This window comes from Pseudopipra pipra, chromosome 14 (assembly GCF_036250125.1).
Source record: "Pseudopipra pipra isolate bDixPip1 chromosome 14, bDixPip1.hap1, whole genome shotgun sequence".
Taxonomy (NCBI): Eukaryota; Metazoa; Chordata; class Aves; order Passeriformes; family Pipridae; genus Pseudopipra; species Pseudopipra pipra.
Window position 1 is genome coordinate 9,109,612 of NC_087562.1, and position 26,166 is coordinate 9,135,777.

The 26,166-nt window shown below is 47.8% G+C and overlaps 1 protein-coding gene across 17 annotated transcripts in view; it reads left to right on the forward strand.

Moving 5' to 3' along the window:
• The window catches only part of ZFHX3 (zinc finger homeobox 3), a 514,090-nt gene that overhangs the window by 303,135 nt on the left and 184,789 nt on the right, over positions 1–26,166 (forward strand). For all 17 annotated transcript variants that reach the window (XM_064670437.1, XM_064670430.1, XM_064670429.1 and 14 more), the window contains one exon: positions 10,597–10,707. The gene's annotated coding sequence lies outside the window, so the exon portion shown is untranslated. The remainder of the gene's footprint in view (positions 1–10,596; positions 10,708–26,166) is intronic.

Consider the following 26,166-nt stretch of genomic DNA (forward strand, 5'->3'; position numbering starts at 1 on the left):
ATTTCTCCAGAGCTGTTGGTCTAAGCCAGCACTTTCATTCCAGAGATGAAAGGTGAGTGCCAGGTTGTGGGGCTGCCGAGCCTCTCCATCTCCGTTCCCCATTAGCACCTGGGAGCGGAGCGGGCAGGTGGAGCAGGCTGAGCGTGCCTTTGCAGCACCACCTAAAATCACGTTTGATTTGCTCCCTTTGATGGCGTGTTCACAGTCATCTTGCCACGACTCTGATCTTCTCTAGCTGCATGGCCCTTTAAATCCCCTGTTTCAAATAGGAAGGAGAAAGCGATCTGGTGGAGCCCTTCCCGTCCTTCGGATCCGCGCTCTTATTAAGGCTCATATCTATTACTTTCTTCCTTTCTGAAGGAGTCAGCTTGATTCAGTACTTTTGGGACTTGGTGACATTAATGTATCTGTTTTATGTAACACGGAGTCATTATTAACAGAATCCTAGATCATAAAAAAAGGGATAACGAGAGACGAGGAGGGTTTTTCCCCTTGAAGCTAATGGCAGCGGTGCCGGGGTCAGGGAGCCGCCGCCTGATTGGGTGCGCGGCCACCGCAGTGGCATTTCTGCAGTTTCATCAGAAAGTCTAAATAATCCATGTGAAAACTGAGGGTTATTTACAGAAGATATATACGAGCAGCGTGAGCCAGCGAGGTACCGAGCATCGCCTTGGCTCTCAGCGCCTGCCTTTGTGCTGGGATGCTGCTCCTGCTGCCGCTGGTGCGAGGACACGGACGGGCCGTCAGCCGGGCCACGCTGCCGTGCAGGGGCTGGAGTCGTGGGCACCAGAACTGGAGAATGTTAAAATGAGAGCAGTAAATGGGTTCTGAGGGAAGGAGGGGAAACTGTTCGTTTAGTGCTGCTCTGGGAAGGAGTAGGGGGGAAGGTGGGGTAACCTTACAATTGATATGTGTGCACTGCAAGGGTGGGGAGCTGCTCCCCTCTGGCACCCCAACCTCGGTCCCAACCTGGAGCCATTCCCTGACAAAAGCTTTGTATTTTCTGTGTTTGAGCAGGGGCTGCCCCTAAGCCAGGAGAAGGGACAGAAGCAGAGATTGTGGTGCTCAGAGGGCTCTAACCCAGAGACCCTGCAGTGAGAAGGGGCTGAAGTAGCAGTGGAGGCTTTGATAGTCTCTTCATCTTGGAATCACAGAATCCCAGACTGGTTTGGGTTGGAAGGGACCTTAAAGCTCATCTCATTCCACCCCCTGCCATGGTCAGGGACACCTTCCACTAGACCAGGTTGCTCCAAGTCCCGTTCAGCCTGGCCTTGGACACTTCCAGGGATGGGGCAGCCACAGCTTCTCTGGGCAAATGTCTTTCAGGATTGTCCAGTACCTCAGAAAGTTGGTGGAAAGCAAGCAAGGCATGCCAGAGAAATTACCATCCAAGTCCATATGCTCTTGATTGGCATTTGATTTTTTTTCTACCTTCAAGTTTTAAACTTACTTACAGGAATCTGAAATGCCTCCTGTGCTTTTTAGATCTCTGTTTTAATAATTTTGCTTTTCTTGGTAAGCGGTTTTGTTTTATATAAATTGAGGCATGAGTATTTGGGGAGAGGGAGAACTTGGGATGTTTTCTCTAAGGTTTTATTAAAGAATCACACACTCTTATAAGATGATGTGAAAGAAATAGCAATTACACCAGGCAGAGCACAGCAGCTTCTTTTCACCCCTGTCTCAGCAACATGAGTAGTGATCCACTGTACAGTGGTTGGTGCTTCCTGGCTCGGTGATGCAGGCCCAGCAGCGACAGCTCCTTCTCCTGTGCCAACCCCCCGCCCAGCACCTGCCACACGGCGGGCATGGGGAGCTCAGGGCCCTGCCCAGGGGTCCAGCAAGGACGTGTGAGGTTTTTCATAGCATGCCATGACCCAAATCTAGAGGTCAGACTACTGTGGGGCCAAAACCCTGAGATATTCCCAACTTGGAAGTCCGCAGCCTTTGAGAGCCAAAGAGCCGATGTTAGTTGGTTGCTAAGTTAGGAACCCCAAACCCAGTCCATCCTGCTCTCTTGACTTAGACATTTACTATCTTAGAATTTTACTATTAATTTTAAATATTAAATAAACCTCTTGGCTACTTCTTTAGTTACATGACTATTCACTGAAGATTTGACAAAGTCTTTTGTCTTTTGTCCTCTTCTGCACACTTAGGAGTTCTCTTTTATAACTATTTTCGTCATTCTGTTCCTGAAATGAGCATAGTTGTCAGCATGGGAGCTCCCCCTTGTCTGGGGGAACTGGTATCAGGACACATGTTGTCAGGAAACCACCTCTCTTGCTGGTTCCTGACATTTTGCTGCTGGCTGAGATCTTAGAGCAGTGCCTGTGCTTCTCCCTTCCCTCTCAGCAGTTCTCCTTGCGAGGGGTGGTGTAAGGAATTAATCTGCTGTAATTTCTGCTGTTTGCAGGAACCAGATTTATGACAAAGGAAGGACAGGCTGTTTCCCTGCAGCTAAACTTGCCGTGGAGACCATAACCAAAGAGTGTTTGGCTTTGGAGGTCTGTGGTCAGGCTGGGCTGTCAGCCTGAGGTGCAGAACTGGTTGTAGGTACGTGCAGGGTTAGAGGTGATGGGAATAAAACTGCTGTCAGGGCCGTGAGTTGAGCTCCCTAAAGCTCAGATTTGACACAAATGTATAGAATATTAAAACCGATGTAGTTCCTATTTTCCTTGGAATTCTGGTTTCTAACACTCAGTGTTTTCTACCACAACCACTGGCATTGGGAAGGTTTTTAATGGAAGGCTGGGCTGTGTTCGGCTGCAGGCAGGAGCTTTAAGGAAGCCACAAAGTAGGATGGATAAAACCTCCCCAACAAAATCTTGGCTTGTCAACTCTAGAATTGGGTAACTTGGTGGAAACCCCAGGTCTGAACCCCAAGTGGGGGCCTCAAATGCAGCCCTTGGCTGAGTTTGCAAATGGCTGCATTGGTTCTCTGGAGCAAGGCACGTTCAGAGCCATTGGACGTGTTTGTTACAAACACTTCTTTCAATTTGCTTTAAGATTAAACTTGGCCACAAGGTCACAGCTTAGGGGGAAGTTCTGGAACAATTTTCAAAGCAGTTAATTTGGACATTTTTCAACTATTTAAATGCAAATACAAATGAATAAATAATTTATGCATTGCTTTAACTGAAAAATATTTTAGTTTAAGAATGCACAAATTGTCCCACAATTAGTATGGCCTGTCTGTGGAGCAGCTGGCACTTGGGAGAAGCAAGTTCTAAACCTGGGAAAGGGGCCACGTAGCACTCGGTACCTTCCCAGTTGTGTTTACCTTCGTATCTGTTGCTTTGACTGGGCTGTTATGGAGCAAAGGAAACTGTGACAGTACAATAATACGCACTTTAAAAAAAGATTATAGAACCTATTACAAAGTTGTTTAAAAATCATTATTATACTGTAATGGAGTTAAATGCTGTGTTTATGTAAGGCTTTAATTCCTGAGGAATTCCAAACTGTGGGGCCAGGATAACGTGACAAAACACTCTTAACTCGGAGACACGTGTGTGTGTTTGTGGTGGAGCAAAGGCTCCTGCAGTGACCCAGCACATACAGGGAAGTAATTTGTTTTCAGAAAAACAGTTTTTAAAAGTTTGCAAAGCTACATTAAATTGAAGAGATTGAACAAAAGTGAAGATATCTTAGAAAAATTAGAAAAATGAAAATGTCTCTGTTTTGTTCGCAAGGTTTTCTCTTGAAACAGAACATTTTAAAAACCCCACAGTCCAAATGAAAGGTTTTGCTTGCATCAAACAAAATATTCTTATCAAACCCAAAACATTTTGCAGTTTTGCTTCAGGAATATAAATGTTTCCATTTAACATGAAACACTTCTTTCAGGCTCTGGGTTTGGTGGTCAGTTCCCAACTAGAAAAAAGCAGTGGATTTATATCAAAAAGGGATGAGGCTGTACCAGGGCTCCCAGAGGTCAGGATGACCTTTTGCTGGGGTGCTGTGGCTATCTGTGAGTGTCCTGCCCCTTGTCCAGCTGGGCATTCCCAGCTGCCCAGTTTTGCTGCCGGGTGCTGCAGCAGGTCGGGCTCCTTTTCCTGGAGCTGTTAAAGGCCACGGTGAGGCCATCGGCCCTTTCAATTACACTGCCCTGAATCCCTTAATCTCTTTAAGTAGCTCCCCTGTTCTCATCTCATCACGCTCATTACCTCCTGTACCGTCTCTATCCCAATCCTAATCTGGAGTGGAGAGTAAATAGGCTGTTGTGGGGTTTTTTTCTACTTTTATTCTACTTGGAGTTAGCTGCAGGACAGAAGGCACCGGGGAGACATTAGAGGTCTTTCCAGGGCCTAAAGGGGCTCCAAGAGAGCTGGAGAGGGTCTTTGGACAAGGGCCTGGAGTGCTAGGACAAGGGAAATGGCTTTCCACTGCTAGAGGGCAGAGTTAGATGGAATATTGGGAAGGAGTTCTTGGCTATAAGGGTGGCGAGGCCTGGCACAGGTTGCCCAGAGAAGCTGTGGCTGCCCCTGGATCCCTGGAAGTGTCCAAGGCCAGGTTGGATGGGGCTTGGAGCAACCTGGAATAGTGGAAGGTGTCCCTGCCCATGGCAGGGGGTGGAATGAGTTTGATGGTCTCTTCCCACACAAAACATTCTACAGTTCTGTGATTTGTTTTATACGTCAGCAAACAAAAAACCAGCAGTGTTGGTGGCACTGTGTATGTTTGGGACTGTCTTTGCTTGCCTTGGTCCTGAGGGAGGTGCAGAGAGCATCAGAGCAGCACGAGGTGTGTTGTCCTGGCAGGGAGCTCTGGCTCCTCCTGCCATGGGCTTCCCCATGACTGGGGTAGAGTCAACCTCCCTCCTGGGTCTGACTCCCCCATGTAAGCCAGAACATTTGGTGACAGAGGTGACACCACCTTGGACTTGCCCAGGTAGCAGTGCCTGAGCCACGTCCCTGTGCACGTCAGACGGGGCAGGGGCTCCCCTGGCCATACCTGCCCATCAGCCCCAGCAGGAACGCGGCACTGGCTCCGCAGTCAGGGGGTCCTGTGGGTAACCCCCAGTGTGTCTTGAGCTCAGGGTGAAAAACATGGACTAACTGATTAAAAATAGCAGTGCCAGAATCCTAACAAGATTATTTAACTTTTAAGGGGGGTGGGAGAACATTTTTTCATGCATTATTATTGATTTTCAGTATTGTACAAAACCCGGCCATGTACAGCAATAACACGGGAAAAGATACAATCATTGCAAACCAATTACAGCTCAAACACCCAGTTCTGGACGGCGGCTCCGCACCCAGCCCCTTGCTCCAGCTCTGGCCCCGCCAGCAATGCACACCCAGGGGTAAAAAAAACCACAAACCCAGGATTTAAAACGTAACAACTCCATGTCCTGCTGCAGTGCTCTGCTGAGGGATTTCCTCCCTGAGGTGTTGACTATGTATCTTTCCCTTCTGCAGTCAGTTGCTATCTGTCTGTCCTGTCCCCAAGCAAGGAGGCAAAGCAGGATGTGACCCAGAGGAGCCCTCCCCAATCCAAGGCAGATGTTTGTGGGAGCACTCCAGTGAGCAGAGCAGTGTCTTCATCACAGAATCCCAGAATGGTTTGAGTTGGAGGGGACCTGAAAGCTCATCTCATCCCACCCCCTGCCGTGGGCAGGGACACCTTCCCCTAGACCAGGTTGCTCCAAGCCCCATCCAACCTGACCTTGAACAGTCCCAGAGATGGGGCAATTGGCCACATCCTGGTGTGCCTCAGCCTCTACACAGATCCATGTCCCTCCCACAGTCCCTCACAGAGCAACGCCAGGGCTCGATAAATGGCTTCATTTGCTGCGTGGAGCGGAGCTGTGCCCTGCAGTTGATGGTGGCTCTGTGTCTGTGTGGGGTGACTTGGGGACACGGGTCGAACCATGTGTGTGCCAGCCCTTGTAAGCAATGGAGTGTAAAAAAACAGACAACCAAAACCTCTCTAGGACTGTGAAAGTTTTATGGTCATTTTTCCAATTACATAATAGAGTTCATAATCTGTTATGAATTAGCATAAATAGGAATCAGCCCACAGTTAAGAAAATAAGTTAAATTGCATTTTGTGAAGCATTGTTCTGTCTGTTTGAACAGTTTGCTCTTGTGCTGCTAACCTGACAAATTTGGTAATTCACAGCATTCTCCTCAGAATCAGTGGGAATTACTGAGGTTTTACAACAGGCTACAACAGCCTTGGGTACTGCAGACAGGTCTGTTTCAAGAGAGCAGAGCGTCCTTCAAAAGCCAGACTGCTGAGTCTGTGTAATGTTGGATATTGAGAGAAATTCCTTCATGGAAAGGGTTCTCCAGCACTGGCAAAGGCTACCCAGGGCAGAGGTGGAGTCCCCATCCCTGGAGGGATTTAAAAGCCATGTGAATGTGGCACTTGGGGACATGGGTCAGTGCTGACCTTGGCAGTGCTGGGGGAACAGTTGGACTCGATGAGCTTAGAGGGCTTTTCCAACCCAAACTGTTCTGTGATTCTATTCTGGCCATCATCAGGCAGGTGGGAAACACCACCCAGAAATGTTAGGAGCATCACCAGCTTAGTGGTCATAATTTGTGGATGGCATTTTGGCTGTCATCATGGCATCCTCAGATGACGTCAGGAGTGATGTTCAAATGGCAGCTGGAGACAAAAAGGCAGCAAGGAGCATGTTTTCATCACCCCTCGTGGCTTGGTCTGCAGGGGGACACAGCCCCTGGGCATGGGGCCTGAGCAGGTCACTAGAGGAGCGTCTCCACTCCCTTGTGTGGGGTGATGATGGCTCCTCTGAGAGCTGCCTGGGAACTGGAGCAGCTGCTGCACAGCACAGTGCATCTGATACAGGGCATTAGTGAAACCAATCGTATTTTCTCCATTTTCATCTCAGGTTTTCAGAATGATCTTGCATGTGGTCAGACCAGTGTGATCAGGGTGCAGCCCTGTCCTGAGAGCATTTGGTTTGTTTGTAGCTGTCCAGAGCTGGGGAGGGGTGGGACAGTGGGTGCAGTGTGGACTGTGTCCTGGCTGGTCACTCTGTGGCTGGTTTGGGGTGAGGGGTGGGAGGGACGTGCTCCCTGCTCCCTTCCCACAGCACCCGTACCAACTCTGCAGCAATGATGCAGCTTTGGCCTTTCAGCATCTTGGAGGCAGTTGATTTTTCTATATTTGCAGGTTATCCATGACAGAGCAGGGGGTGTGGCAGCTGTCCCTTGCCCTGCTCCATCGCACACTCAGCATCCTTCAGGCCAGACCTGAGGTTCTTGCCTCCTCTAGTGCCTCCACAGGCATTTCTGACAAAGAAGGGGAGTCCACAAGCCCTCACTTCTGAAACAAAAGCCTAATGAAAGGGTCGGCAGGCCCTGGCTCAGTGGTGGCTGTAGTTCTTGGCAGGGTGTGACATGCCCATCCTCCCGAATTAGCGTGGGGCACACGGAATTTGGCACGGTGCTAATTGCGATCAGATGGGAACAAGTGGCCTCAGTGTGTGGGCACGTGGTGGGACAAGGCGAGCGCCCCGAGCCCGCGTGTGCCCCCAGCCCTGCACGAGGGGGGCAGGTGCTGCCCGACCGCTGCTGCCCCGGGCAGGCGTCGGGGCACCCCCGGCTCCCCGTGGGCTTTGTCTCCGTGCTGGCGAGGAGCGCTCCGGCTGTTTAGTGGGGGCTTTGTCGGATGCTCTTTCTTTGCCGTACAGTAACTCAGCTGCTGTAGAATCAAGGCAGCTGCTGATGGGGAAAGCTCCCCGCCAGTCACAGCCACGCAGGAGGGATTCCCACGTCAATCAGGAGCCCCAGGAGAGGAGCCAGTGAGGCTGGGCAGAGGGACAAGCCTCCTTTCACCAGAGCTCCCTTTCTAGAAAACAATCCTTTTGTGACAGGTTCAGAGCCATTTGTCTCCGTCATCCCATCCTACCAACTGTGGGACGTGAGCAGAGGCCATGCCCGGGTGCGGGAAGTTGCCCCGGGGGATGTGGGCTGTGCCCACTGCTGTGACACCGGGAGCAGGGCCACGAGCCACAATGCCATTCATAGACACATTCCTGGGCAGGGGGAGAGCAGCTTCAGCAGTCGCTTCCTACCTGCGTCCATCCCAGAACAATGAAAGGGATTTCAGCCCGTTTGCAATTGGATTTGGAGGATGATCTCCCAGGGTGGGAGGTGTTTGCTCCCTGTTCTCCCAAAACCAGGGGGATTTCTCACAGCCATGGCTTTCTGCTTTTATCGATCAGTCAGAGGATGGAGTCAGGTATTGACCAGGAGCTAACCTGGTAGCAGCCAAAGGAAAGTTGTCACATCTCCAGTGCCACCTCAGAGACTGAGGGAATCCAGCCTCCTACTAGCTGCTGAAGTCCAAGTGATGGATCCCATTATATGGCCCAAATAAGAAGCTTCAGCTTTCTGTTCCTCTGCTCTTCCTCTAAGGATTCTCTAAGAATGGGCGATACTATTCTGTGTGGCCAAAAAAAAAAAAGGCAGACTTAGGACTTAGCCTGTCCTCTCCCCCTTGTCCAAGGGCACCAGGATCAAGTGGTTCCCCAAGCCAATCCATTTATTAAAGCAAACAGATATCTGCCTTTAAAAGAGGCAGATTTAAAATGCCTGGATTTTAAATCCACGATCCTCCTCAGCCACGGATGTGCACCAGCATCCTGTCTCCAGTCTTGCTCTGGGAGGTTTGGCAGGAACTTTTCCCTGTTATTCTTAAACTTTACTTTCCTGAAAAATTCTATGTGTTACCTTCATTACCTGCATGTCACTTTGCTGTCTCCTCTTGCCAGGTTATTTATAACTAAGCTGAGGCAGTGCAAAATTTCTGCTCCCTCCCTTGCTAACATTACATTCGTGCCCTTTTTTCCCTATCTTTTTATCGGGAATTCACAGTAAGATTAATCCTCCATTCTCCATGACAGTTTAGTTTCCTTAAGAACCTTTAGTGAGGGATGTTCTAGAAAAGCTTTTAGAAAATCTGATTCCACTGTATCAGCCCAAATCTCCCGTATTAGCAGGGCTGGTTCCTTGTCAGACAACTTGGATCTGTACATATAAACTCTTCTCTTGGCGTTCAGGCTCCTCCCCAGACACGTGTTTACTCATCACTGCTAATTCCAACTAGTCCCACAGTTTTCTACCCTTTTGCCTGTACTGGAAGTCAGACTTTGTGGTCTGTCATTCCCATGACCACTCCTAAAGCCTATTGTAAAAATTTATCACCTTCCGGTCCTCAGATGCAAAGGAAGAAGGTTCAGCAATTTCATATTTGGGCTCTTTGAGGACTCTGCAGGGAGCACTGTCTGCCTCTAGTGATTTGTTGCTCTGGCATATGAACCCTCCTGACCCCTCCATAGTGAATAGCAGTGCAAGGAATTAATTTAATTTTGCTGCTGTGCCCTTATCTTTCTTAATTCCCCCCTTTACGCCTTGCCCATCCATCAGCAGCACTGGGTGACGGACAGGCTTCCTGCTTTTGTGTTGGAGAAGTTTTTATTAGCTCCCTGAACTCTGGTGATTGTTCTCCAGGCCCCATTTTGCTTTGCCTTATCGTGGGTTTGCACTTAGCGTGCTGGATTTATGTCCTTTTCTATTTTCATTGTTTGGAAACAACTTCCATTTTCCTGAAAGTACCTTTTTTATTTTGGATAGCTTCCTTGTTCTGTTGGTTTAAACTAAGCTTTGAATGTGTGGTGGTTTAGCCTTTCACTAGGTGTGTCTCAGACACACTCGTGTCCCAAAGTGTGTCATAGAATCATGGAATGGTTTGGGTTGGAAGAACCTTAAAATGCATCTCATTCCATCCCCTGCCATGGGCAGGGACACGTTCCACTAGACTCAGCTGCTCCAAACCCCGTCCAACCTGGCCCTGAACACCCCCAGGCATAGGGCAGCCACAACTTCAGGTGTAGAGGGTAGACAGAGGAGTAACAAACTGGGCAGAGGCAAACAGTATTTCATGAGGCTTTTGTAATTCCTAGTGATAAATTCCTGACACCTTCAGACATGTGACTGCAACAAGAACCACCATCAGAATGAGAGAGTTCCCATCCCAAAACCCTCCTGGCATCGGTTGCATGACACCTCCTGGTCAGCTGCCCACCCAGGTGCCAAGCTGTGCACCCGCAGGGATGGTTTTCCTTGGGAAGCAGGCGGCTTTTCATGCATCCAGCTGTTTTCCTTGACTCTCCATTGTGTTTGTTTTCCTTCCTCGTGTCTCTACTCCCCTGCTGGGTATGTGAGCAGCCAGGCTGGGCTGCACTGGATAGAACAGAACAGACCACAGAGCTTCTGCGTTTGCTGATGGCTGAGCCAGGTCTGTGGTACAGATAAACATGTGGGCTTTCCATTGGCAAAGCCACCTAAATGGAGCTAAAACAGTATTTTCCCTATGAAGCCAAGAAGCTGGAAGGTGCAGCTGTCTGGTTTGTAGGAGGCAAAATATACCTGTCATAAAGGTGCTGCAGGTCAGCCTTCAGTGTCATGAGAGGTAGAACAGTTGGGAATGTCGACTGAGTTGGAACTGAACACAAAAAATATTAACAACTCCACACTGTACCCAACCTTCTGTTTCTTTTGGTGCATTATTCCAAATCCTTCAGGATATTTTATATCCTTTGCATTCTTTCATTTGCAGGCTTTGATCTGGAGAGTTTATACTGACTTTTTCCAGTCCGAATAGGAACCATCTCCTCTGCTCCACTCGCTGGCGCCGGATCCTGTGACCTCTCTCCATTTCCACACTGAGGTAGGAAGACCTAATTTTTGTAAGCCTTGGAGAAGTGATTTTGGTGTTGGTCGCCGTCCTGGGATGTGTAATGTAAATCACCTGGATTAAGAGAGGTACATGTAACAGAACTGTGCTGTTCTCTGGCAGAGTTGGGAGTTCTTTGTGTTCTCAGAGAGCCACAGGGTTTGCTTGCTCTTCCTTCTCATGGCTCTGTGGTTTTATTTAAATGCCATCTGCATGAAGTGTTTCTGAGCACCTGACTCACTGGTCAGTTATGTTGGGTCCTCTTATTTTCAATGAAAAACTGTTTTTTGAACAAGGCCATCCTTGGATTATTTTTTTCCTACATGTCTACAAAGCTGATACCTTGCCAGGCTGTAGTTCTGTGTGGGCTGGTGACGAACCACTGGGGCCCTGTATTTAATTATTTATGTTGACCCTAACTGTTAGTTTCTGTCATTAAGAACAGGCCAAATGATTAGTGCCCTTGGCTTAATCTTCTTAGCAGGAAAACTGTCCCTTGAATGTCTGTCCAAGTCAAACAGGCATAAGGAAGGATGAGAAAAGGACAAGACTCCTGACCTTGTTCATTTTCTGTGTGAATTGGTGAAAGTAAATCATATTTGGATGGCCTGTTTCAAGTCTTAAATATTCAGTTTCCTAAAACTGTGGTAAATGATGTGCGGGCAGAAAGCACATCTTCCTGAATGTGGGAAAAGTATCCCTTCCCTTCCTACCAGTCATTCCACCATGAGATTTGACACTGGAAAGCTCTGTACCAGTGGTCCAAGTATAGTAATTTCATTCAGAATTATTTTGTGTGTAACTAGAAATCAGTGAGTCACTGGGAAGTCCCTGGTTTTAATATATCTGTATATTCTGAGTCCTCCATAATCTCTGGGATACTTGGTAATATCAAACTAACCTTGTGTGATACTGATAGGAGTGGAAGGATTAATGGCAGGCTTCAAAAAATACTCATCAGAGTTCTCTATCTCGATGGAAAACTGAGAAATGTAATTTGGAGTTGGTTTTTTTCTTGTATTTACTTTTTGGGGTTTTCTTATCTTCTAAGGAAGGCTTCTCTCCTGCTTTCTTCCTACGTTTTTATCTGAAGTATTTTGTTTACAGCACAAGTGCACACTTCAATTTCTTGAGAATCATCAGACTTATAAATTAAATGGAAGCCCTGGGAAATCGTGTGATGGGCAGACACTCATTCGCTTTGTGCTCTCAATATCACAGAGGATCCTGAGCAAAGCATCTACTTTTTCCATTTAATTAAGAAACTTTGCAGGCCTTGGTGTCCTTTGTGGGGTGGGCGGATTGTGTTCTTCAGGTGTTGTAAACTGAATCCAGAGACTTAGGGGAGGAATGCTGAAATACCACCTTCTCTGTGGTTGATGTTCTTGACTTTGATATGAGAATGAGAGGGAAAAAAGATGGAACACAGACAGGACAGAAAAACATGCAGCATCTACTAGAGGACTCCATTTTGGGATCAATCTGTGTGCCATTTCCATTAATGACTGGAGCAGGAAAAGTGGGATTATGGTGAGGGAATCCCTCCCGACCTCAAAGCTTCATCAGACAGAGGGGGGTGATGGTGCTATGAGAAAGTGAATCAAGCTCAAACCAAAACTGGTACTGGGGTGAAGCAGTGAAGATGGGCAGTGAACACCTCAGGGAGCTTTGTGGGTGATTGGTTTGAGCATCTTAGTTAATTAAAACTGCAGGTTTAATTGTGTTGAAGAGACAAACACAGTGGTGCAAAGCAAGTGTGAGTGAATAGGGAAGGACCTCACAGGAGTGGGAAGAAGCCAGAGGAGAATAATTCTTCTAAATATCCATGGAAAAATGGGCTTTTGTTTCTCAGAATTGTAACTTTTAAATTTGTACAGCTGGTACAAGCAGGTACAGTTTCATTTTGCCAAAGGGCAGGATAGTGTAAGGCTCATGTGCCTCCAGAAGAGACCCAGAGCGTTAAGTAGCTGCAGGGAGGAAAATCAACAATATTGGTTCTGTGTCAGTAGAACATACTCTGTTCCCTTCCCCTGTAAAAAAGGAACTTTCTTCTCCCTGCTATTTGTGGTGTTCTTTTTGGATGTAGCATAGGCTTGGTCATTAGATGGAAGGCTTTGATTTCAACCTGGTGAGGAAAAGGCCATTGTTCATACTCTGCTACAGTTGCATGGATTTCATTATGGGGTATTATGATAATTACCTGTTTAGTGGCTAATTGCTCCTCTGAAAGTGTGAAGGAAATGTAGAACATGGGACCAAGGCTGTATTTCAGAGTAAAAGAAGGTATTTGTTAATGTCTTTTAATCTGTGTCTGGATCTTCTGGCATAAGAATATAACATATTTTTAGTAACTTTCCTCTACTTTATTTCAATACTGAACAAGAAGAGTGGGAATGTGTTTGTAGCTCATCACCTGGGTGATATGCTGACATATGAGAGACAGTTCTCATGTGATTTCCCAGAATACCTTTTAACTGGCACAAGGCTCTTTCAGAAGCTGCTGTGGAAATGTGATTTTATTTCAGTGGCTCCAAAACTCTTTGGCCCCACATCAGCAGTCCAGCCATGGTCAGTAGGAAACCTGAGCAAGCAGAAAACATTTGGCACTGGCACAGGTTGCCCAGAGAAGCTGTGGCTGCCCCATCCGTGGAAGTGTCCAAGGCCAGGTTGGATGGGGCTTGGATCAACCTGGGCTAGTGGAAGGTGTCCCTGCCCTTAGCAGGGGGTAGAGTGAGATGAGCTTTAAGGTCCCTTCCCACACAAACCAGTCTGTGATTCTGATTTCACCACTGTTTTGCTGTGTTTGCAATTAAAAGTGTAATGGTGGGGACTGGTGGTAGTTTAGAATAAATTTTGAAGGTTCTTAACAGCTTCGGTTTGTTTATCTAATTGTGAAGGTAGATTAAACTACACTGAGTAAGATTATCCAGCATGTCCTTACCATGTACAGATTAGAGAGGTTTCCTCAGACATGAGCTGGTTGTTGTTTTCCTCCTGGAAAATGTGGACATGTGGCAGGTGTTGGGAGATTTTCTTCTAATTTCTCTGAAAGATAAAGTCTTTACATTGTCTATCTTTAAAACATTTAAGCTATAGGTTCTTAGCCAGTGAAATCAGCTGGAATTAGCGGGATACCTCTCTAGACACACACAGAGCCCAGGAGCCTTTGCCCGTGTGACCCAGCCTGTAGTAAGAGCTGGGTACAGAATGACAAAGAGACTGAAGCCCATTTCCCTTTTCCCTGCTACCATGCCTGCTCCCCAAAGGTACAGATTACACAGACTCTCCGAGCTCAGAGAACTGTGCCAGTGACACATTTTCCAGGATGCTCTGCCGGGCGCTCTCCAAGCCAAGGGCGGTGGGAGGGTGTCCCTGGCTGTGCTGCTGGACTCCAGCCCCACGGACCTGCACACTCAACCTGGGCACAGAGCTTTGGGGCTGAGAACTTCCAGATTTGCCTAAAAATCCTATGACAAATACATAAACTGTGCCTCTGTGACATTTAAAGCCCACACACACCATTTACAAACAAAGACCACACAACATAGATTATTTCAGTTTTTCCCCTATTTGATCGATCCTGATAAAAAGGCCATGCTGGGATTAAATCTTTTTATTCTCCACAACCACGTGATACTTTAGGGGACAGTAACATTTGTGAAATAATCTATTTAAGGAATAATACAGGAGAGGAAGACACCAGAAGAGCCTGGTGCCATGTCCAGCATCCTGGAGGCTCTGGGCACGGGGGCAGTGGCTCGTCCATGCCGTCCCTTGTGGCCACCGTGCCTTCCCATTGGGGATGCCTGTGCTGCTGGGCCAGAGCAGAGGACTGGTGTGAATGAACTTGAGTGATTTTAAAAGTCTGTGTTTGCAGGCACTGAAAGTTTTCTCTAAAGCCCGTTGAGTAGCAGAGAGTAATTCCTGCATTACTGGCAGCCGGAGCAGGGACAATGAGGACCGACCTCTCCTTCTGGCTGGTTGCTGGTATTTGTTTGAGACTCTGTAAAGACAATGCTACAACATCCTTACACACACCACCGGCTTTGTAGTAACGGTCTCCTTGGAGCCTTGGCACGGGGAAGGACATGCATGTCCAGGCATTTTCCAGGTGGCAGGATTTCCTTCTCCTCTGGTCCCGGCGCTGTGAGCCCCCTCCTTTCAGCCCCAGCACCGTTTAAATAGATCATTTGTTTTCATTATAGGTTTTTGCATCTCTGCCTTTCATTGCTGTTAATGAATTTCTAGGGTCTGATTGGGAAACAAAAGCCAAATACAAACATAAAAAGGGCTCTGACAAAGGAGCCAGTTGAGCGTCTGGCAGGCTGTGGGAGCGGGGCGATGGCCATGGCTGCTGCAGGGTTGACACCACTGGTTAGTATGCTAATCTGCTCCTCGGCGTTTAAGATTCCGCTCAGGTCTGCACAGCTCGGCGAGCCCGGCATGGGGAAGGGGTGTCTGCCCGGCAGCACCGACCGCGCCGCGTCCATGACACACATCCCGGCATCGTGCCTGCGCTGCCACGCGCTCGCTCCCCTCGCCCACCCCGCTCCCCTCCCGCCCTCCCTGGGCACACACATACATACCATCCGGAAAGCTTCCTGCAAATGCTGAAAAACATGGAATGTGGAAAAGCCATGTATGATTGGCTCGTTCCTCTGCCTCCGCGTCCCCAAAGATTCCCACTTTAATAGACCATGTGTTTCTGCTGCTGCTGGAGAAGCCCAGAGTGTAACGTGCCAAAATTCAGCAACAATGAAGTCAGACGGAGTTTAACATCCAAAACAAAGGGACGGCATTTCTGTAGCTCACTGACAACACAGCAGTCACAGGATGGTTTAAATTTCCCTTTATTCTCTCTCCCCACCCAACCTCAGCCCAAGAGAAAGCCAACATTTATTAAAATCCATCCATTCAGGACAGCAGGCAGATGCCCAGGTGGGAAGGAAAGCTTGTTCCTGGTATTCCCGATGACTGTCACCTTTCCTGTGTGCTTAAAGGCAGTGAGCTGCAACTCCCAGCCGGAGCAAGGTGGTTCTGATTTCCAGAATTAAGGAAGGAATCAATTCCAGAGCCAGTTCCCATGGTCAGGTCCATCAGGTCCTGCAGCCACAGAACTTAATTCCTCGAGCTCCCTTTCCTTTGTTTTTATAACGTCACAGCAGTTCTGGAGAGGCGTCTGGAGAATCCTCAGCTCCAGCTGAGGTTGAAATCCCCTTCAGCCAGGGGATTTCAGAAGTTGCATTTTCAGGGCAGGTCAGATGTGGACAAAACTGAGTCTCCACCTGACACATAAGCAGACAAAGCTGTTTAACCTCTGAATTATAGCACAGCTCCATAGTTCTCTCTTCTGTTGTCTCATGCTTCAAGCAAACTGCTCCTTGCAGTTCTCCCTCCTGGTGCCAAGCACGTATTCCAGCTGCAGCTCGGCAGCACGGGGAAATTCCTTCCAAGTCCCTGGCAGAACAGTCGGCGCTTTCTCCGGAGCTGCAGGCTTGATTGTCCTTGATTATTTTATTTCTTTGGCTCTGATCCAAGAGGTTCCCTGTCATCATTTCAGTGTCTTTTCTCATAATCCCTTTTCTAAACATCATCAACAATTAACTGATTCTCTCATATCTACAAACACATGCACACACACGCAGGCGCGCGCGCACCCTCCACCGAGCCTCATCAGGGTCTTTTTTGCCTTTAAGTATAAGAAATTACAGCTTCTCATTAGCTGAAGAGCATGTTTTGAAAGGCTTTGTGTTTACTCACTTTGCAAGTGATGCTGGCGCTTTTAATTATTCTCCTTTTGCATATCATAAGCGAGCAGCGAGCTGCTCCAGCCAGCCCGGGCGACGCGTATTCCCAGGAAGGCAGGAGGAAGGGATCGCGTTTTACCTCACTGCTGCTGCTTTCTTCCCTTTCTGTCAGCCAGCCAAGGAATCCCCCCAAAGCTCTTACGTAGCAGATACCAAAACCGTGAGTCACTTTTCGCTCCCGGAGCAATAAGTCCATCGCATCTGTGTGCAGAAGGGCGAGCGCGAGGCTGGAATCTCTCCAGGCTGCCGGCGTGCCCCGGCACCAGTTCTCCAGTGGTGACTTTGTTTTTCCTGCTCTCGCTTTCTCTCCTCAGATCCCTCGTCTCTCCATTCCTTTTCATGCCATCCCCATTTTCTTCCTTCCTTCCTCTCCATCCGTCTCCGTGGCTGGCAGTGGCAAACCCAGCAAGATCTGGGTCCTTCTTGCCTTCTGTGGGGTTTTTTTCTCCTTTTTTTTCCCCCCCGTATCTGCCGCAGCCTTTGGCTGCTCACTCTGCCAGGTTGGATCACCAAAGACACACGACTCGCTCACAATGAATAATCAATACAGATATTGATCTGCGGAAAATGTTTGTAAATTCCTGAAAGGGGAATCGGGAACAGCAGGACAGGGAGGCTTGTGGGGGACGACAGGGTGCTCCGGGCTGCAGGCAGTGCCTGGCCGGAGCCCACATCCTGCCGCCTCCGAGGTGACGGGTGCTGGAATGTGTGCGCGGGCGGTGGCGGGCGAGCGCAGGGGCTTCTGTATTTTCATTTCTCTACAGCTGCTTCCCCCGAAGAATCGGGAGGCGAGCAGCTGAGAGGCCCCGTCGGTGCCATGCCTTGGCTGCGCTCCAGCACTGTTTTGTTTCCATCATCACACGCCACTTTGAAATTTGCATAAATACAAGGGTTATTTTCCCTCGCGCCTCCAAAAAGGTTTAAGAAGGTGGGAAAGTGTTTCTGTAAGGAGGGATGGCTGGGTTTAGTCATCATTTTCAGGTCTTACTTTCAAACCCATGTATTTGCAAGAAAGGGAGGCAGAGAGCAAAATAAAGGGCAATAAGAAGGATGTGGAGAAGACAGAAAAGCTGTTTGAATGTGGGAGATCCTTGTATCGCAAAGAAACCCTTGGTCTCCAACCAGGACCTGTGCGTGTCCGGTTTGTGCATGTGTGGAGTCAGGTCAGACCTCTCCAACCAGGGCTCTTCCCATCTCCCCATGGACAGGTCCACCCTGGTCAGGAGCTGGTGACACACCAGCTTGAAGATTCCACAAGGAGCTTGAAGATTCCATGAAGGTTGGAGTAGGAGCATCTCAACAGCATCCTGAGCCCATCCTCAGGAGCCACCTCCTGCCTGCCCACCCACCCACCATCTGACAGCCCATATGGTGTGTGGAGCACACATATAGCAGATGACATTCAGCCAGTTTGCTCCTGGTGTGGTCAACCTCACTCCCACTGCAGGACTGTCCTTGTTGTGTGACTTCCACTTCCATCCCTCTAGTTTTTTGTCTTTCTGGGGAAAGGCACATACCAAAGGTGTCAGTAGACACGATATTGGGATCATTGAGTATTCAGCCCTTTTTCTAATGCTTCAGGTCAGCAATGGAGACCCCAAGGACTGCTGGAGGGCTGTGGTGTGTCTGAACACTGCCATGCCAGGCGGCCGTGCGGTGCCACTGCTGTACCCTGGCCCAGGGCTGCCTGAGGTGCTGCTGGCCGGAGCAGCCAGGCGGGATGCTCACGGCTTCTCAGACAGCTCCTGGCCAGATACAGCCTGCCAGGGCCACGCAGGCTGTTCACCATCTTCCCAGTGCTCTCACCAGCCTCCCAGTGCTCGTGGGCCCACCTGGACACCCCTGCAGTGTGCACAGCCCTCTGTGTCTGCCCGTGGCTGGCAGTGACACCCGCCTGGTGTGTCACCTCTCTTCTCTGCTGCATGGCCAGCAGCCCTGGGCACCCCATGATAGCCATCTCGGGCCAGGCTCTGTGCCGGGATGCAATTCCCATGGATGCAATTCCTGCGCCTCTCCCCGAGCGCAGCTGCTGGCTTTATCAGCCCACACCAGCAGCGGGGAGGCCGAGCGCCTTCATTCTCTCTCCAGCTCCTGATTAGCTCCCGCAATCCAATTAGCAGAGGCATTTATATCACAAGGGGCTGAGGTGCCCCTGCTCATCACGGCGGCTCAGAGCCAGTCATAAATTCTCCCGACACTACATCTTTCCTGTGACATGGATTAATTACAGCTCTGGGCCTCCAAGAGCAGGTTTGCAAATGAAGGTGCCCATGAAATAAGAATTTAGGGAAAGCAAAGCAGGAGTTTCCTGTCTGTGGAGGCTGAGGGGGTGATATGCTGTGTGGCCCAGGGCTGAGGCACCTGTGGGTGAGGGGCCGGGGGCAGGTGGGCCAAGCATGAGCTTTATTAACTGAGGTTGGCCAGGGGACGTTATGAATCTGTGCCCGTGGCCATAATGAGAAATTCTTCATAACCTCCCTTTGTATGCTCTGCTGCAGTGCAGATGCTGAGAGGGAAGCTCCAAGAGCCTTAATAAAATTACATTTTCCCACTTGAGATGTTGCAGGCGCTGGCCAGCGGCGCAACTTGGAGAGGCGAGCGTGGCGCTGGGCCCTCGGGAGGATTTGGCGGCGCAGAGATCAGTGTTGCTGTCAGAGGCACGGCCACCTCCTCTCTCCTCTGTGTACGATCCACCTCTTTCTGATATTTCTGCTCCAGAAATACCCATTTTCTGGTGCCCTGGTGTCAGCCCTGCTCTCCTCGAGCAGGACTCAGCCTCAGGCCCCTCTGGCTGCCATGTCAGCCCCATGGAGGTGGGATTTTCTACAGCGGTGCAGGAACAGGTTGGAAACAGGTTGTGGGAGAACATCCAGGAGGGTGACAGGCTGCAGGACAGTTGTGTCCTCCTACACCTGAGTGCCATTACCTGACTCTGCAGCTCTGTGTTTCTCCTCCACGTGTTGATGCCCATCCAGCACCTGACTCTGCCTTTGGGTACCAACTACTTACCCAGTGAGCACTTACCCACTCGTTATGTCTGCGTGGCTGTTTCTTTGAGTACATATCTGACACAGCCTGCTGAGCTGGGCCCTACAAGTCTCGGATCTGTTGATATTCCCGATCATATGCCAATTTAACAATTCATCTAAGTTCTCTCCATCAATCAGTTTTTAATTTATGCAGCAGTCAGTGGTTTTGTTGTTAAGTTTCCAGGCATTTCTCTCTCGCCTGTTACTGAAATATAATTACTTAAGAAGTCCACAAACTTACCTTTAAAATGCATGGGTAGATGGGAATTTTAAAGACACGAGGATGCATATTAAATTTAGTAGCATGTCAGCTCCATTTGATCTATTTACTCTGGGCTGCTGACAGATCTTCTTTGTAAGCAAATGTGGTTCCTGCTGATAAAAGGGATTGGGTAGGGGTTGGTTTGTTTGTTTTTAACTCGGTGAAGGTGGCAGTGCCCAAAATACAGCTCTGCCTTTGGAACAGTTGTTCTCCCATAGAAAGGAAATATTGGCCGATCTTTCAAAACAAGAAATCTTTTTGCTTTTGTATAATAATAAATCTTGCATTTCCTGACCAGTACAATCATTGTTTGTGGTCAGACAAAAGAACTCCTTCCCCAACTGATCTCTGCTGTGACTGCAGCTGGACAACTCCAGACTCGAGAAGGGTTGTATGTGGTAAAAGACAGGTCATGAGCCACCTACAAACCATCTTACAGATGCCTGGTCAGCTGAAGTCTGTACATTAATATTTATCACGGAATCCCAAAATGGTTTGGGTTGAAAGGGACCTTAAAGTTCATCCAGTTCGAGCGCCCTGCCATGGGCAGGGACACCTTTCACTAGAGCAGATTGCTTTTCTTTATATATATTTTTATATTTTAAAAGCTGTGACAGCAGCTTCATGTCTGAATTTGAGGATGAGGTCACCAGGCTGTGAGATCCCAGTGTTCCCTCTGATCAGTCTGTGGATCTCAGACAGAGCTGGGTTTGGTCCTGTCTCAGATTTCCTTGGCTTTTCTCATTTTTGAATCCCACTCTTGATGTGTCATCACTTTGATGAGACTTGTTGTTGCTACACGTTTATTTTTCTGTGTACAGCCTGTTGTTTTCATTCACTACTCTGTAATTTGACTTCTGTGAGGACTTTCTTCCACATTTTAGTGGACCATAAAATGCCACTGAAAAGATTTCTTTTTAACAAAACTCTGACATGGGCTTCCTTCCTGGTCTGAGTGAAATGGCAAAACAGTCTTCTTCCAGCATAATAGTTTTGTAGTTACTGTCTTGATTAAAACTGCCTGAAAATGTTCTGTCAAATCTTCGTTTTTACCCCCACAAAAATGTCATTTAAACAAAACCAATAAAGCACATCCCTACAAACCTTTGTGGCATTTTTTCCAGAGCTACTCAGAGCCAGTCAAGGTGTTTTGTTTCTTTATCTTGTCTGGTTTAAGATTTTTTGTTTCCAGTTTACTTTTTTGTTCCACGTTTTCAAATGATTTGTCACATTGTCCAGTGTGTTCTCTGACTGACTAAATGAGCTATTTAACTCTGGGTGATGAGAACAGTGAAGTATTGCAGCACTTTTTAACCAAAAAAGCACTTTGATGCTTTTTTAATAGGAAGAGAATTTTAAAAATTATATACAAGTGATGTCAAAGTAGAGTTTGTGGAAATTCTGCTTTAAAAAAATAGATTAAATCTGGTTTAGCCTGATTTGTGATCAGAGGAAATCATAGGGGTGTCTGGAATGAGGTTTGGCTGTTTGGGCCCGTTTCACCTCTGGCACCTGTTGAGTGGCTGATTCTGCAGCACCTTCCCCAGTGTCCCATTTGCTTTGTGTTCTTCCCTCAGGAAACCTCATCCTCTCAGCCTCAAAAGATGAAACTTGGCTAATTTCTGTCCTCTTCAATGTCCCTCCTGTGCCAGCCTCCCACTGCCATTTCCCAGATTTCAGTCCAGACTGGGAGCTGTCAGCCCTGGCTGGTGTGAGGGGGTGACTCTGTGTGGTTCCTTGGGATCCCCTGCCTGGCTCTGGCACCGTGGGAGGTTGTGCAGGACCTGCAGTTCCATTCGCCATCACGTGGCTCAGTGTGTTCTCTATCCTGATGGGTGACTTTATTCTTTTATAAAATTGTCCTGCTCCAATTCTTCCTGAAAAATACAGTTTAGAGGGAGTATTGTCAAAAATTCTGTCTCTCTCTCTACTTTATTATCCCCTCATTTTTTTTGTCATTTAACTCCAATTATGGGATGCTAAGTGCTTTTGGAAATTTCATTGTTAATATCTTCTTACAGTGCTATTAACGTAAATCAACGTTAATAGTGTCCCAGCAAGTATAAAAGCAATCAAAAATTCAGTACTCACGAATCATTCTGTAATTTCAGCATAAAATGTTAATAGAAATAAAATCCAATACCATAAAATATCAGCAAATTCAACTTTAAATACATGTGATGAATGACTTTACCATTCTGCAGCATCCCGTGGACTTGTGCAGTGGGAAACCTCTTCTTGGCAAAGGTCTCCCCACAATCACTTCCTCCTCCGTTGCCTTCCCAGCACAAGGTGTTCCTGGGATTTTACTTTTCCAGAAATTAAAAATCCATCCTCGCTCACGATTTGGCATCTGTATGCAGGTGTTTAGTGGTAATAGGAAGGATTACCTGGAATCTGTTAACTTATTTGAGCTAATAGAAACTCCCTGCTCCTTTATTGCCGTCAGCCTGGCTCGGAGAGCTCTGGCTGCATTTACCTTTTATTGAGATTGGGATTTTCTTCCTGACAAATCTTTTAAATTGGAATTTAGTTGCCGAAGATCCGTGGGTTATTTCAAGGAAACTGCTAGGAGAATGGTATAGATTTCTCAAGAAATACAACTGTCAGCCTGAAAAGTCAAATTAAAATTACCATGAAAAGGAAAGTAAATCCCCCAAGTGATACCTGAATGAGTGTTGGGTATTTAACCTCTGATTTATCACCCTGACAAGCTGGAATCTTTTGATTTTATTTTTTTTAATTCCCTTGCTTTAATGGATTTGGGCTATTTGTGCTACAGTCTTTAAAAACATGTTGAAGACCCTTCTGCTGGTAGAGGTGGGTACAACACCTGCAGGCAGCACAGGGTTAGGTCTCGTTTCTCTCCATTGCCAGACAAGAAGCACCACACAGGTGTGGGATTTCTGTGATCACAGAAGATGAAAGTGACAGTGCAATGCCTATAAAGAGAGTTTATTTGAGCAAGGATCATCTGGTCATTACACAGATTTCTTTTCAGTCCTTATTCCCTTTTTCTCCGTTATCTTGGTGTAAAGTCCGTGCTTCCAGCCTCTGGATTGGGCCTATTCTGCTCTCTTGGTTCTCTTTCTTCTTTCTCCCTCATTTCACGTGGGATTCCTCACCTGCAGATCTGTGCAGCAGAGTTTTACAGACCCTTTGAAGACTGAGGGGGATTTTTGTGACATTTAGAAAATACTGACAAGATATTCAGAGAGTTTCTGGTATCTCTCAATATCTCATAAAGGATATCAGCAGCTAAACTGTTCCGTCAATGCTGTCTTTGTGACAGTCCCCACAAGCATCAGACAAACCAGAGACACTAGAACCTTTTGGTTATTCCATTTTGGAATAACCAAACTGGACTGGCTGTGTGGGAGCTGGCCCAGCTCAACTTGGGTGGGAGTCACTCTTCTGGTTATCCCACCTGACCTCAGGAAAACTATTTTCAGCAACTGAACTAATGTGTAATCCAGTCTGTAAATGCTCCCTGATATTTATTGCTGGTTTAATATGGAACATTTTTCTTTTTGAAACCAATCTGAAATCAAAGGCTTTATTTGCTGCTGGAGCAACACCGTTTCTCCTGATTTCAGTGAACATTGGATCATCCCTTGCAGAGAAGCCTTGGTCAGGATTAATGGCTTGAAACCTGCAGCAGCACTTCCTTTAGGGTTTCAGTTTAAAATCTTCCCGCGATTGAGGTTTTTGAGATACTTTTAAAAACCTTGTAACATTTCCTTTGATTCCTCTTCCCCTGTTTCCCATCTTCCGCTGAAACAGGAATTTTGCAGGTTCTGGTCTCCATCTCACCTGTTGAGCATCACAATATCATGGAAAAACTACTTTTTTAAACTACTTTTTTCAGAATTAATTACTTCAGTAAAGATCCAGTGGGAAGGGATCAATGTACTGGCTCAGGTGTTGTTCACCCTCATCTTTGCCATTAAGTCACAGGAGCTTCCCTCCAGAGCAGAGGGAGCACAGGGGCTGCTGGGCTCTGCTGGTGTCCAGGATGCCAAATCCTTCTCTCTCCTACTCAGGAATCTCAAGTGCTGCTTTTCTCGAGTATAACCGAGAGCAGAGCCTTGCCAACAATGCACATTTGGCTTTGTAAAAGGAGAGTCAGAGGTGATCCTGCTGTAATCGTATATAGAAGGTTGGTGAGAAGAAAAATTCCCCATATTGAGTGAAATAATACTAATTAAGCATCAGGACAAGAAAATACAGATGTGAAAAGATTACTGACAAAAAAATTATTTTTGTCAGTAATTCAGCTGCAATGTGCTCCGTCTGAGACCCCTCAAATCAGGATTTGCACGTGCCTTTTGCACATGTTTCCAGAAAACCCAGACTCAACATGGGGACCTGACATCAGCAGTCACACTGTTTTGGGACCTCATCTTGCCCCACCTCCTCAGCCAGAGCTGCCGTGACAGCTCAAAGAAGTCCTGGGAGCTTCAAATCAGTGCTAATTATTCAGATTTCTTGTACTTAAATGGGTGTTTGTGAGGAACCAAGTTCTTGCAGTCTTTTCTGAGTAGGATGTAGCAAAAACCAGTATTTTTCCAGATGTTTAAACAGTTTCAAGTGTGCTCTCTGGCCCTGTTAGTAGCTGAAAAACTTTCAGTGTCATTTAACTTTTATTTTTTAAAAATTCTTGATTCCTCTTCCCCATGGGAGAGCGGTGGGATGCCTGTGTCAGCAGGAATGACTGACTGGACTGGGTGAGTCTGTGGGGACTCGTGCCGAGGGTGCCGGTGCTGCCAGGACGGGCGCAGGCCCAGCGCTGGAGCATCCCAGGGCCTCCAGCATCTCCCCTGCGGGAGAAGGCGCGCTCGGAGTTTTAAGCACAATAGATCACCATATTACAAGGAAGCAAAAGAAACAATCTTTAATCCTTTCAAAGCCCAATAATATTATGTATATTGACTGAAGCCCTATGGAGTGGGCCTGGCAGGGCTTTTTCATTACTGCGCACGCTGTAGCCTAGCTACCTTTGAAAAGTAACCAATATCGAGAGCCACTTGACATTTGCAAAGGATTATGGGTGTCCTCTCCATCTCTTCTCAAGTTCCCAAATTTACAATGGTCTTAATTTAAAAGTTAAGCCAGGGGATCAGTTGCTTAGTCTGCTGCTGGGGTGCCCTTTAAAAAAAGGAAAAAGAAAGGAGAGTGTGTGTGCGTGCCTGCGCAGAGGGAGAGGTGGGGAGCGACCCTCGCGTGCTGGCGTGGGCTCCGATCCACGGCATTCAGTCGTGGGAGAGGGCTCTGCATCTGGATCCAGGGCTGGGAGCAGCAGGATTCATTCCTGCAGGTGCTGCTGAAGTGCAGGGAGCAGCAGCAGCTGGTAATGAGTTGGTGAAAATGAAAAAGGGACATAAGTAGCTTCTTTAGCAAATCCCCTGGAAATGACATGGAGCCTCTGGAATCGATCGGATCGATCCTCCGAAGGCTGCAGGCTCCTCTCATCCAACTGCCAGTGCAGGGAAAACCATAATGTTATTATCAGCAAAATTCGGAGAAAAGCTACTGGGAAAGCAGCACTCTGGGCACTTTATTTCCATCCTTCCACCAGCAGCTCCGGGCCCGGAGAGCAGGGAAGGAGCATGCAGGAGCATGCTGGGAGCATCCCAGTCCCATTCCCCGGCTCTGCTGCATGTGCCATGGCTGGCGGGCGCTGGGCCCTGCCCATCTGGTTCAGTTTAGGGCTTGCCTGCAGTGCAGCTGTGGGATTCGGGTTTGCATCTGCCTGGCTGGAGCTGGGGAGCAGGATCCCGTCCTGCAGAGCGAGCACAGGGAATGGGGCCAGGAGGGAGGTGGGGGCGTGCAGAAGGTTCTGACAAGCTGTTGGTGTTCCTCCCGTCGTGTACGTGCTGTCATCAGCCGGAGCTGCTGATCTGCTCTGTAACACTTTATGAGGTTCCTGTAATTAGTTTCATATCCTTCATCTGCAGCGTGGTCTGAGCTTTCCGAGTCCGTGCTCCTGGACAGCCCCCAAGCTGCCTCCTCGCGTGGAGGATGTCGACACCCCAGTCCTGCAGCTAAAGCTTTGCTCTCTCAAAGTGAAACAATCCTCAAACTTGAACTGTTGTACCTTCCCCAGACCTCTGCAGAAATAGGATGAGGAAAGTTTTCCTCTGAGCCTTAGTCTGGGAAGAGGAGTCTTAAATCTCCCAGTCGCATCCGTGAGTTCAAGGGGCTTTTCCTTGAAGAACTCAACATTTCTTTGTTTATGTTTCTATAATCCTGTTGGGGAAAGGGGGCAATAAATTAGTTTTATTACATGTGTCCTGGGAAGTGTGCAGGCCAGGCTCAGAGATCCCAAAGCAGGTGTGTCTGACACTCCATGGGA